Source organism: Harpia harpyja, chromosome Z (assembly GCF_026419915.1).
Source record: "Harpia harpyja isolate bHarHar1 chromosome Z, bHarHar1 primary haplotype, whole genome shotgun sequence".
Classification (NCBI taxonomy): domain Eukaryota; kingdom Metazoa; phylum Chordata; class Aves; order Accipitriformes; family Accipitridae; genus Harpia; species Harpia harpyja.
In genome coordinates this window covers 13,076,147-13,090,741 of record NC_068969.1, presented here as the reverse complement: position 1 = coordinate 13,090,741, position 14,595 = coordinate 13,076,147, and positions in this window count along the sequence as shown.

Below are 14,595 nucleotides of genomic sequence, written 5' to 3'. Positions count from 1 at the left end.
ATGGGAGGGAATTTGAGTACAAGACAAGACTGCAGTCTCCTTCAAATGGTCATGTACAGCTCAACTGTCAGCAAAATCATCAGCTTGCTACTGAGAAGATCAGTGTGCATTTCCCCTGTAGCCAGTGTTGTTACCTCTGATGCCCAGCTCAGAGGCTCTATTTTTCTACATGATATGATTTCACAGTGGTGTTCCTTGGAATTGCAACCAGCCAAGAGGAAACCATGACTCTGTCTTTTCTAGTCATGGGAGATGCTGATTATTCCCTCTAGGATGTGACTTTAGAAAGGGAGAGATTGAAGCCAGCTAAGAAAAGGAACAAAGAATTGGATTCCTGATTCTCAAACAAAACTTGAAGCTGGCACTGTCTTCCCCAGTGTGTGACATTTGCAAATGCATATTTTGAGAACTGGTCTCAAGCTGTGTCTGTGGGCTGCTGTGGTGGGGACTAGATGTCCCTCAGTGTCTAAACCTCTGCTCAGCTGCCACCAGTGACACCTCATCTGTGTGTGATAGTATGTCTTGATCATTTTCATCATTTGTTTGTAAACCAGAAGGCTTACCACTGTTTGTGGATGTCACTGTTTACTGCTGTTTTGCTTCTCCCATGTCCCTCTAGGCCAGGCCAGCCCGATTCCCAGTATTGGTGTGGGTTTGGGTGTGAAAATAGACTGTAAAGGAAAACGCTGAAATCGGGGAGCAATTCCAGGAACATTGGGTACCCAGTGACTAGCCAGGTGCTCCCAGTGGACCTAAGCAGCTGGCTTCTCTTCCTGCTCTGTCATTTGAGACTGGAGTCAGTGTCTGTGTGTTTAAACACATCAGTAATCACCTCCTGGGTTTCTTGATGGGGTGCTTGTTCCAGGCATCACTATTATTTGAGGCAGCTAGTTGGTGGAGGTTAGCTAATGGCGCAGGTACTCCCCTGGAAGGTAAGGCTTCCCATTGCCTGCCAGGGTAATGAAAAAGCAGGAGGATTTACAGCAAATGCAGCCAGTTGAAGGAAAGATGTTATGAGCTATCACAATTATGTGTTGTTCTTTAAATGTATTTTACAGCATCTGCTCCTGTCATTCCCGAATCATATGTCAGGCTTGGATGTGCCTTTAGGTGTGATCATTTGAACATAATAAATCTGGGCTTCCTTCTGTTTTCTCTTGATACCCTCAGGCTTTAAGAGATTGAATGTGTGAGCTCTGTGGCACCTCTGATGTGATATGGGGTACAACCCACCTGGGGTTAATAGGATAAGTCCCCATCCTGAAATACCCACAAGCCCTGTCATCTTCTTACCTCCTGCTTCTACCCCAGTAAACTGACCTCCTGGAAAGTGCATCAGGAGTGGGGGGTGAGGAAGAAATGAGAGTATGAACTTCTGCTAGACTTGGAAGTGGATGTATGTGTAGGGCAGAAGAGGTTATATACTAGGTTAAATTTTCTCTGCTGGCTTATTGCCCCTTAACATGAGGGTTGTAACCTTTCAAGATTACCACTGTTCAGGTGATGATAGCTGATTGGATGCCTTATTGAGAGTGTAAAATGGAATAATAATGGTCAATAAGAGAAAAAAGTTGGAGGAGTTAAATAGCGAAGATCCACACTGGCCTTTAGTAGAAACTGCATACCACATTCAGCAGTTCTGATGTTGTCCGGGGGATAGGTAGACATGATTGACCTCTTGTGCATATTGCAGAGCTATTGTTTTGGTGGTAAAGATACTCTTTGAGGTGCTTTTTCTCTTCCCCTGTGTCCCCACCCCCTCAATGCTACAAAGATAGCTGTTGACCTAGAGCACCCCTTCTTTCTCTGATCAGTTTTTATGCCATGGCAGATATTTATCTTTAGGCAGGAAGCAATGAGATTAGTCCCTGCTGAGCTGTCAGATTAACAGAAGCTATTCAGGAGAAATCTGATTTACACAGGAGTAGCTGTAAAAGGGAATGGGTGTAGAGAAAGGAAGGGTGGTTCAGGCCAGAATAAGATACAGCTACAGGGCTAAACAAAAAGGGGCAAAAATAGAGGCAAGCATAGAGTGGTAAGAAATACTTTTTGCCCCTTTAAACTTAAGAAGTTAAACTCTTTATTTCTGTCTTGGTCTGATAAAAGCTAGATCAAGAGGAAATCAATGCTAAGTAGGAGGTTTAGAAAGACAGACACTGCTTGCTTTAGTATTGACAGGCAAACTAACTTTTGGAGCAGTAAAATTGTAGTCTGAGCAAGATTTTCTTTTCTTCCTCCTTTTTAAAAAAAAAAACCAAAAACCAAAAAACACCAACCCCCCAAACCAAAAAACACCACTCCCCCCCCGCCCTAAATTAGGAAGTTATGCAAGTTATACATAGCCCAAAGAGTGGGAAACTCAGGAGTTTGGAGAACGTGTTTTAAAGGGCAAAGAGTGACTACAGCATTGTCTGCCACTGCCATGTGTGTGTGCTTATGCTGGCACATGGTGCCTTTGGCTCCAGCTTGGAGGGAAGAGTTGGAATGATTTCTGGGTACAGAGTTTGGTGAAGGGGAATAAAAAATATGGGAGCAGCAGAAACAAAGCAGTGGCAGTAGTTTTCTAACACGAGGCGTGCCTGAGGGTGCTGTTTCAAACGCAGCCCTTCCACAAAAAAAAGGCTTGTGGAGAAAAGTAGAAGGAACATCCTGTAGATAGGGCTAGAACAGCCAGGGCCTGATGTTCCTGCTCAGATCTCCTCTTCCAAGCAGTGAGAGCACTAGTGTGGTCAGGCAGCCTTCCTGGCTACTGGTTAATTCCTGTATTGTGCTGTACCTGGGAGCTTCAGGACACAGGTCTTCCTTGTACCTGGCCTGGGTGAACAACAGGACCCACAATACCAGAGATAGGCAGAGCAGTTGTATTTAAAAAAATATATATAAGAAAAAAGTGAGGTATGTAGTGCATGTCCTCCACAGCCAATAAATTCATGCCCTCAAAATAATGCCCGATTTAGGGTGTGGGGTCCTATGGAGCTGTGTTCTCCTGGATACAGATTGTCTGCTATGGCTGTCTTGTTTAAACTGGTTCACATTGCTCAGCAGCCTTGGAAGTGTGAGGAAGCCATGGTGATGCTGATGTCTCATGCTTGTGGATCCCCCTCACCTGATTCATCTTGATGGGCCATAGATATGGCAGCAGATCCTGGGGAAGTGGAGGGGACAACTGTGGTGGAGGGAAGGTGTGGTGGAAATGTCTGCAGAATCACAGCTTGAGTCTGACCTCTTGTTTTGAAGTTTCTGATAATATGAACCCAAAACTGAACTAAAACAAAACCCTATTACATGCTTTGAGTAACAGTTTGACTAAAACCTGATGTTCTTTGGGAAGAACTGCTGGTTCCTGAGAGGGGGCCCATGTTCTATTTTTCCAGTATACTGGCTGGAAGTCACGGAACCCAGAAGCAGATGCCTTTTTAACCTGCTGCTTGTGAATAAAAGAATTGTTTTGCCAGAACTAAACAGGATGGTTTTATCTGGAACTGAAGCTGAATCACAACTATGCTGAAAGGGCAACCATTCAGCTGCTTCTTATGGATTTATTCTGTGACTAAATATAAAAGCACCTCCATCGACCTCACATGACAACTGGGGCTGATGCAGGGAGGTGCTGGATCTTGCCATGGCTGCTAGGTTCAAATGCTCAGGCTTTCAAGGTGGGAATTATTTGACTGTCAGCATCTCTTGAGGAGATTCAACTCGCCTGTCTCCTTTCTGGGAACAAGATCAGTGCTTCTGGCAGAGCAGAGCTTTGGAGATGATTGTGTGAAATAAGAATCTCTTCTCTCCCTGTTAATTCCACTGCAGATGGTTGAAACCTCTGCTTCAAGAAAGGTGGAGGTGCAGCAACATTGAAGTTGGGGGAAGGCTTGCAGATGGCAGAAGGAAGACTTTGATGGTGGATGATTTGGGGACATTTAGTGTAGCTTGTAGGGCCAGAGTGCTCTCTGCTCTTGCATTGCAGCTCAGAATAGCTATGAAGAAAGAGCCAGTTGAGTTTCACTCCTGCTAGCCTTATGTGTTACCCTGGACAGTACAAATGACACAGAGGAGGTGGGAGAGCTTAAAAGGAGAATTATCTGGTGCAAAACCCAAATAAAACCATTAGGATGTCAGACAGCTGCATTCCTTTCACATTAGGCCGTGATTAAGAAGAAAAGCAAATGCCCATATTGTTTGGAGCAGTAAAGCTGTTCACCACTCACCTTTCACCACAGGTGCATTTCTTTAGAGATGGCATGGGGCTACTTTTAAAGTGACAGTGATACTCTTCTGAACCCTACTTTCCCTTTCTCCTCTTCCTTCCTGTTTAAGGGGCCTTCTTGTAATTTCTAGCGTCGTTGTTAAGGCAGAGTTAGTTACCTTGGAGCTTCCTTGTTTCTGAAACAAGGTGCTTGTTCTTAAGGAATTGGAATAAATTATTTTGGCTACCTCAAAATGCCTATTCACCTGGCTGTTCACACATTATAGGATGTGAAAAGAAAGATGGTACTGTCCTGAGGAGTTGTTGGGGAAAACAATTTGAGGACCTTGAAAGCTGCTGGATGTGATACTGAAGACTCCAATATTGGCATTTCCTTCCTGGTTGTAACAGTGGAATTTCCGGTAGTCTCTACAGGACCTGTTTATGTAAAGGCTGTATTGAGAGTTTTGAAATAAACATGCATTTTGGCTATGACCTCGGGTTTTTTGTTTTTTTTTTTTTTTTAGGGCAAGATCTTAAGGAAGGTGGGAGGAATTGCGATTATGAGATCAGCAGATACAGAGTTGAAGATTTGGAGTACTCTCTCTGTTTCTAATCCCAGACCCCTGGCCAGATTGTAATTTGCGTAATCCCATTTTTACTTCCCCTCTGTGTTTTCAGCTGGTTGGAGTACTCTTTGCCTTCTGGTAATGATCTGCTCTTTATTGCTTTAAAGGTAGAAGAGGAATTTCTGTATGGGGGAGGATTGCAAAAGCACTCTAGAAAAAATGTCAGGGCATAGATGCGTACAGCTGATCTGTGCAGTATAAATCTGAGTTTTGTACAACATCTGAGTCATTCCCTGAACTAGTTTGGAGACCAGACTATGTTGCCAATGTCTAATACATAATTTACTTCATGTATGTATTTTTATCAGTCCTGGAATTCTAGCTTTATCTGGACCTGTTCAGAACTTGATTTTTTTCCAGTCTAACTTAGTACAATACAGTTAAAAGTAAGTTAATTGTTCTTAGGGTTTTATACACTGTTAGTATTCCCATTTATCACTTTTGGTACTAAACTGAATCTGAATTACTGAACTTTACAATATGGAAGACTGGAAGCAGCTGGAGGGAATTCTCTTAATTCTGTGAGTTTGGTTTTTTTTTAATGGGAAAGAAGAACTAATTTTATCCTTTCTGCCACTTAAGCTTCAAAGAGTGGCAATTTGGAACATATGGTAAGTGTAAGGCTCTAGTCCCTCTTGCTGAAGTGTTGTAGACAGAATTGTATTAAGGTAGATATAAGGGTGTATCATACAAAGAATCAAAGTCAGATTTTTTTTTTTAAATTATTGTCTAGGAGAATATTGGATCTTCAAAACCATGGGTATAAATGAAAAGATAATTTCCAAGTCTGTGATCTCAAAGCAGATGAAGGCCAATCATTATGCCATTCAAGGCTGCTGCTGTCATTCCTGGTCAGCAAAATCCACAGTGATAGATTTGCTTGATTAGGAGTAAGCCCATTCCAATAACTGTAAGTATAGTTTACAACAGTGATTTGAGTTTGAAGCATCAGAAAAGGGAAGGAAATAAATGCCACTTGACACATCAGTCTGTCTTTTTTTAATCTGCAGGCTGCTCTTTTTTCGTAAATGAACAATTTATTTTCTAAAAGCTACAGTTTCTAGATACTATGAGATGTTAAATTAACACTTCCTTCTAACTCAGTGGAATAAAATTCAGCATTTATATAGTGACTGTTGCAAAATTGAAAATGCTTATATCTTTTATTCTCCTGTAGAGGGAGAGCAGTAGTAAAAATTTTTAAATATCAGTTTAAGTCCTTACATACTGCTGGCTGTGACTTATCAGAACACTGAGTAATGAAAAGCCATGGAGGAACTGTAAGAAAAAAATCAAAATCAGCTTTTGGAATCCAGAAGTGCTTTTGATATTTCAAAACATGTTTTCTAATACCAGCTTTTGGGGGAGATATATTTTCCACAAAGCAGGAAAAGCAATAATAAAGGATTTTAACTCCAAAGTACAGTGAAAAGAAGTCTTTTTTCCCCACAGAGTTAAACGTTGCATCCTATGGCTTAGTCTTTGAACCATTTGGGATTTAAGGGTACTATAGGATTATGCTGTTCTCTATGGACAGTGAAACTAGATGGTGACTTTTTAAAGTGGAAGCTGGAACTCTTTGGTAATCACAAGACTGAGAGCTGATTGATCACAAGCTCCAAGATGAAATCATGAGATTTGTAATGCTGTGAAGGCAGACTTTTTTCCTTCTTTGACAGTAGGATTGAAGTGTTTGATCTGCACCCATATGAGATCAAGGACTTTCCAGAATGTAGCATAGCTTTATATGATTCACAGTCCATGGTAAAGATCCTAGTTTGTTGTAATCTCTGAAGGGTAGAAATGATAAATAACTGAATGAGTCTTCCTCATGGTGACAGTCCTCTAAAAGCAAAAGGCAGTATGTGAAACACTTGGGTTGTGCCAACCTTATGCTCCATATATCAGTCTTCTCTCATGGTTGTGTGTGATGCTTAATCTTGACATAATGCCAAGGATGATGTGAAAAATTGTATGTTAATATGCCTGTGTATAATATGCTGATGTATAATAAATGTAAGACTTACAAATCATAAAGCTCAGGGACTGGCTTAAGAATAATATGGCAACCCAAGAAGAGGTTTAAATATTACTGGTAATGGTTTACCTGTGAGAAATGGAGGTGAACGTGAGATAGTGTTCTTTAGGTGGGAGCAGTTTAGGAGGAGAAGGAGATACTACTCCTGGTATAGAGAGATGTGTGTCCCTGCAGTCTCTTAATGCCATTCTACTTTCCCAGTAATTATGCTGCCTGACAAATCGGCAGTTATGGGAAGAAATTGGACATAAAGAAGCTCTGAGCAGGGACAATTGTATCACTCATCAAGCAGGTCATGTTTGAGCCTCTCGTGTTTTCTGTATTGAAAATGTTAAATGTATGTCACTTGGTGGGAAGCTAATTTTGTTTCCTTAAGCAGTATTTCTCAACAGAAAATGCCACTATACAAAAGAAACTTACCACCTTTGTTTTAAATGGAAGTAAGTGGGAAGCTGTGTGGTGTAGAATTTCATTGTGTTCTTTCTAACTAATTTCTCATTTTATTTGAAACACCTCATCCTCTGAGAAAAGTATTTCCAGAGAAATAAGATCTCTCTCCATCCAGAGTTAAGGTACTGCTGTAATGAGTTTTGAAATTTTTCCATTGAGGGGGGAGGAAATTCTGTCTTCTGTCAAAAAATGATTACTTTTTTGCCTTGGATCCAGAAGCTTCCTTTTTTTTTTTTTAAAAAAAAAGTAATTCTTAACAAGTAACTCTTTCACACAAAAGTTGATTTAGAGACCCTGTTTCTCAATGAAAACAGTTGGGAGAAGAGAGAGGCAGCTTGCCTTAATTATGAGATGAACAAGGTTGTCAAGAAATATAAAATTCCTTTGTTAAAAATAAGCCAGAAATGAACCAGAAAAATAGAAATGGAACCAACTGATTGAAATAGTTTAGGAATGAAACTTTTGACATATAGAAGATTTTTCACAATTCTTAGAGATACAAAAATGTGCACATTCTTCCTAGTACGCAGTTTTGGACAGATGCCCTGTGGTATGAAGAGCAAACAGACACAGAAATCCATTCCTAGGGGACGTCAGAGTCTGTTCAGCACACTTGTGCCAGTGTTAATATATGGCTTGTTAAATAGTCTGTAAGCCATAATGTTAGTAATTGTTTTGTAGTTTTCTCATTTCCAGAGTATCAAGTTATTAATATCTTTCTAAATCTGATTTTTATGTTTAAACCCACTGATATGATTCACTGTAACAGCTTATCCTATCAATCATTGTGACTATTTCACATATAGAAACTGTGCACTCAGAAAGGGAAATATGGCCTACTAAGGTGTAAAATAAATGCTGAGAAACGAGGTGGTTGACTGTGGCTATCAAAAGTGAGGGAATTCCGAGAGCTTTTCCCTTCAAATACTTTCTTTTTTTTTTTCCTAAGTTTGCCTGAAGTCAAGTCACTTACTTGTGGATCAATTTCCAGAGGAGTTCTGTGTATATTGTGAGCCCCTAGATACAATACAATGAATATTCTCTGAATAAAGTTTAACACTTCATACTTTCATCTCAATTTGCATATTGGTACATGACTCATATTGGCAGTGGTTTGTAAGTCTGAAAGACCTACCAAAGTAAATGAATGATTATTTTAAAAAACAAAACAGACAACACCCATCCACCCTACCCCCCCAAATTCGTAAGAGTGAGTCTCTTGGAGAGTAGATGGAGTCTGACTTTCTGAGTCTTTTCTTGGACCAGTTTCAGTGGCCTTAAATGAAGATTTCAAGGTATATTGAGAGGGGAATGTACAAAAATACAGGGAGTAGAGGAGAAGATACAGTCCAGCATGAATACCTACAAATACCAGTAAAAGTCCAAGAGCTCTGTCGGATGAGAAAACACAGTTCAGTATGTCAGCCTACAAATAGTTTGATGTTTTGGCCTGTGCCTTGGCTGTTTTGCAGTCAGAAAGGAGATGTAGAGAACTAGTTACAAAGCAAGAACAATTAGAAAATTATTTGTATAATAAGTAGGGGAAATTACGCTAGTTGACAACATACTAAAAAGCTTTATGACAACTTGAAAACTGAAAGCCAATAGCAATTGTTGAGTACTGTCATAGTCACTGTTGACTAGGGAAACAAGGAGCCTTAATGATAATGAAACACATTGTTCTTGATACAAAAAGGCACGGTTTCTTTGACTCCATTGATTTTTGCCTGTTCAGCCTAGCCGCTAATCTGACACAGTGACTCAGTTATTTAGTTATTGCTTGGTTTTATGATTTCCAAGTCTCTGCTATTGAGAGTTCTTTGGGTCCTGTTCATGTGGGTGCGCATGTATGTAAATTTGACCTACAAAGGAAAGTCACTTGTTAATAGTTCTACACCTGGATTCAGTCTGGAAGATGCTCGCATGCAAGAGATCTCTGGTTCAGTCTTCACTGAAGCTGGTTAGTAGCAAGAGTCAAAATGATGACCATGTGCTGTTGTACTTTTGAGATTATTACAGCAGCAAGCTTAATGCTGTGTTTCACTATCTAGTGAAGTCAGTTGCTCCATGAAGACTGAAGGAGTCACTGCCCTGTGTAGACATCCAAACTGAAGACTTGCGTCACATTACAGTAAAAAAAAAAAAAAAAAGTTGGATCCTTTCCAGGTTTTTTTTGTGGGGAGAAAAAAATGCTTATGAATCAAATCTGTTTGTGTTCAGTCTCTTATTTTCAATGGACAGCAGTTTGAACCAGTTCTTTGTTTATTGGAAAATATTTGTGTGCTTTCAGAGGCCACTGAGTCAGAGCGCCATACGGAGCAATTGAAATTACAAGCAAATATTTTCCTCTTTCATGCAGTTAAGTGCCTAATAAATCCCCATAAACATGAGCTTTGCTAAATGAGACAGCATAAATAGTCTTTATTAAGCCCAGACTTAATTTACTCCATAGCCATTTCGAGAACATCTGGCAGTGAGGACCAGCCTTAAAGTGAATGCAAAAGTTGCTCGCGCTGACTTTGAGGCACCAGCTGTCTAAATGTGCCTCAGTGTGAACATGAACTGGGCTAGTGCTCTCAAGTGTGACAATAGGGCTGACTACTGGCTTCAGTGATAGGTGGTTCAGGAGCTGCACTGAGCAACAGATGACTTCTTTGCCTAAGCCAAAGGAAAAATTACAGCATGCTGCTGCAAATAGTCCATTTCCTTCTGTCTCAGCAGCTGCTGGGGTTGAAGAATGGTAGATGGATTGGTGCCTCTGCCACTCATTTCCTCCACACCTTGGAGGTGGCGGTCTGTACCTGTGCTCCATGGTACTCTGACATACAGTTCCCTTCTTGGGCAGACCTGGATGCCTCCTCTTTCCCATTCCAGCAGCTTAGCAGGCCCAGACTGGGAGCTGATGATGGGAAGGGAGGTATGTGGAGATCGATGGTAAAGGTGGAGAGGAGCAAGGGAGCAGTCCACAGCTATTGCACGGACAGATCATCCATAGAGGGGAGGTATACAAGTGTCCTAGGAGTGCAGGTCCTGAGAGTGTACACATAAGGAGGTTGAGTCATTGAGATACAGGGAAAAACTGAAGCAATAGAGCAGAAAAGACAAACTGACCATAAATCCGATTCTTCTGAAGGTTCCCCAGAATGCTTCCTCAGCTGACATTCCTGTAGGTCCTGATCACCCCCTCCAGAATTTGCTGCACCACAAGAGAAAATGAAGTAAATGACCTCTCTCATTCTTGGAGAGGTAAATTGAACGATTCTATTGCTACTGAGAAAACTGTATGCTGGCTTTGGGAGCTGGATTCTGATTTTTAGTTGCTGTTGTCGAATCCAAAATAACTGTCTGGTATAGCTCTGTCTTAGTGCTTGAAAGTGTAGTCAAAGTCTGATTGTGACATGGTGTACGGAGATGGGTGATGCTAAGGGATGAAGACATCCTTCCCCTTCCACCATGGCTTTTTGCACTCCACCTGCTACACTCGTAGCTGCGTGAGTATGGCCCTTTCCCCTTCCTTCATTCGGATTCAGAGCTATGCCCGGGTTATTTACAGCCCACTTTCATGAATATGGACCAAGACTGACTAGCAAAGAACTTGTTTATTTGGAGGCAGAGCTTGGCAAGTTTTTAACTTTTTCTCTTGAAAGAAGACCAAAGAGGCAGACAGATAACTACTTTATTTCATTCAGTGCTTTGACACTCAGTGGGCTAGGACCTAGAAAGTATTTAATTGATAACAGTAAAAGATGGCAGGAAGAAAGGTTTTCGCACTGGACTGATACAGTGTGCCTAAAATCTTCAGGTCTCTTTTCTGTCTGCTTTTCATTTGTTTATCTTGATTAAATTGTCTTCATCCAGGCAATAAAGAAAATTTCCAAGTTTATAAAAATAATTGTCATTGCTGAGATCTTTGCTGAAGCTTAAGCTTTCAATGTGGGAGAAAAGTTTCCTTTCTCTTCCTTCTCAGAAAGGTGTTTCCTACAGCTCAGAGCCAAGGCAGACTGGATTAGAAAACGCATGCATTTCTACACCCATTTCCAAGCAAAATATTATTAAATCTGTGGAGCTTCTTTACGTCAGTTGGCATTTTTGTCACAGTTACAGAATGTACTTTTAGACTGGCTGAAATGTGCACTTATGGAAAAAAAAAAACCCAACAAAACCAACAAAACCAAACCAAAAACGTGCTCTTTAATATGCAGACATGTAGGGAAAGAGTGTGGTAATGAATTTGGCTTAGTTTGTTGAGCCTGGGCCAAATCCTGATCTCAGTTACGCTGGCCTCAGCTGAGTTGCTCCAGATTTTCACCAGTTTGACTGAAGCCAAACTGTGTTCTTTTGTCCTTCAGCATTTGACTGTTGGTATTAATAGTTTGGGGGTGGGAACAGGGGGATAAGTTTTAAGTGCAAGCGTTTGCTGGAATCCTGTCCTAAATACGTAGTTTGCAAATACTTTAAAATATACAATGCATATTTTCAGTCACTGATTACCTGATGTCACAGGAGAGGTGTTCCAAGGCTTTCTATATATTCTACATTTGTATAGATACCACCTTTTGCATGGAAGTGTAAAAAGCTGGCTCCAACATCAGTGTATCCATATCAGCCGAGTCCTGCGTAAGCTGTGAAAGCTCTTCCTGAACGCTGTCAGTAGCTGCCTTATTATAGACCACAGATTAACACATCACTGGACAATGTATGCTTCTGTATATTTAATAGCTTTAATCTTCCTAGCCTTGTACGGTTCTTAGGACTGTGCTTTTGAACAATTTTGTCTTTACAATGTTTATACATAAACTTATCAAATGCAACAAATGAGTCTGTAGCACTTTTGACTTTATAAGGTAGAGAATCTAAAATGTTATATGTGTATGTTTGTGTACACCCTCCCCGTACTGTTCATGAAAGCAGTGGCTAAGCTGTTAGTCCAGAGAGGATATTATCTCTGTGTTATTTTGCATGGGTACTTACACAGTGGTAGCAGGAGAAAATCACTTAAGTCCTTAAGGCTATGTCTATGCTAAAGCATGGTAGAAACATTCTCAGAGATGGGAACTCAATCATCTATATTTCTATATTATTGGCATTGTCCCTGGTGTGCTGTTGGTCATCTAGCACTCTCCCAAACAATTCCTCAGCATGGTTCAGGAGTTGGTACTGTTCGGCACCAGTCTGCACAGGTGTGACCAGCCTGTTCCAAAAAGTAAATGAGTTCATAGTATGACTATGGAAGGCTCCCATGCCAGCGGTCCTTGTTGTTAAAGAACTACCCCATGTGAGAAGCAAATTAGGCCTTATTTTTTTTTAATATTCTTTAGCTTTATGTATACTAGTAAATTAATGAAGAACAGCTCTTGTCAAGTCAGTGCTAATATATGTGTTAAACCAGTGCAGGTTAAAAAAAAAAAAAAAAAAAAAGTCATGGTCCCTCCTGTGAGATGTATTGAATGTCCTTGAATTCCTTACTCAAGATTAAAGTTACTCAGCAAAAAGAGATTGGGTTCTTCAAGGGTAAGTCTAGGATGTTAGAGAGGTTACCCTGGTGAAACATCCTTTTCACAGAAAAGATAGTAATGATGTTGTACTGCTGTGTCAGCTAAAGAGGTTGACCAAAATCAGCTGTTACAAACCACAGCAAAAGCAGAGGTATTTACCTCTTTCCCAAAGAGCTTACAGCCCAAGGCTACTAGAGAACTTCTCTGGGAGGGAGAAAACATTGCACATACTGTATGCCTGATGTAAGCCCATTTCCTTTTTCTGTACCCCATAGCCACAGAGAGGAGGATGTGAGCATTGCAGGACAGAGTGGAAGACTCTAGAGGTATGGACTAGAAGCTGGGATGCTAGTGAAGAGATTCAGTCAAGGTCGAGGAGGAGTGGATGCAAGCAGAGTAGGTTGAAAAAATGGTGTTAATCCAGCAGTAGAATAACGGATTTAGCTACTGTAGAATAGCAGGAAAGAAGTTTAGATAGTTGAGCTTGTCTAGTCTAGCACTCTTTTGCGATGGACAAAGGGCAAGACTGAACTTCAGAACTATGGAAGAAAAGGACATTAGGATGTAGTGATGTATGTGTAAGAAGGAAGACTTGGCTACCCTGAAGCTGGGCTGAGGTCCCAAATGACAGAGGGTGGCGATGTGGTCAGCTTTGACAGAATGGGGCAGCGGATTAGGCTCAAGGAAAAGGTTAGGAGTTCAGGGTGGGATGCCTACTCATCGGGGTCTGCCTTGTGCAGATAAAGCTGGCAGGAGAACTAGGACGGGAAGGGAAACAAATGTAGAGCACAGTGAAGGAGAGTGGCTGGTTTAATAATTTTTTGTTTGGAAACCAAGTGGGTGGCAATGTTTTTAGGAGTTCTCTGCGCTCCAGGCCCATGTGAAGATAGCCAGAAGATGACGATATAAAGAAATGTCACAGATCATCATACGTGCTCCTTTCAGCATCTGTTCTCTAGTTTATGGGAAATGCTAAGATTTGGTGACTGGCCCTTTTAGCAAACATCATCCTGTAGTGTGAGCATATCATGACGTTAGAAAGGTCATCTTCAGTGGTTCCATTTGGTGTTACAAATATGTTATTGTCACATTGTAACTGCTCTCCTGAAATGGAGTGTATGCTATGTATGTAAGTACTTAAAACAAGAGGACTACATACTTAAGCAAAGTAACGTATCCTGAAATGAATCTTGGTCTGGATCACAATAACTCTGAGCACCTGAGCAGATTTGTCTAAATCCAAAGCAACTGTGGTAACGTGGACCATAGTTTGGCCTTGAGTGTGTGAAGAACATGAACATAATGTCTGAGAAATTGTTCAAGAGATCTGTTTTTCATAATAAATCCAAAAAAGTGTGCAACCTTGGGTGTCACAGAAACCTTTCTCTCCTTCCCTTCTGTACCACAAGTATAAGATTATGCACAGTGTTCTAGTATTTATGTCCTTTTAAAAGGTTTGAAAACATGGAAATTGAAGGGATAATGTCAACAGGCAGTTGTGTCCAAAAAAGGAAGCTACAAAAGGGAGGCACGATGTTACTAGTTAAATGAAGTTACTCACTAGAAAGGTCCTTGTTATATAACAAATGCCTAATGATAAATCTGGTATGTGCAGAACTAAATCTTTGCTCAAAGGGAGCAGTGCTAATTGAATTATGTTGGCATAAAAGTGGTGCAAGAGAAGTGTCCCCAATCTCTTTCCACTTATATCCCACTGTTACTAAATAATCTCGTGAGTTGGATTTTTTGGTTGGATTTACTTTTTGGTTTTTGCTTTTTTTTTTTTTTTTTCCTGGAGGC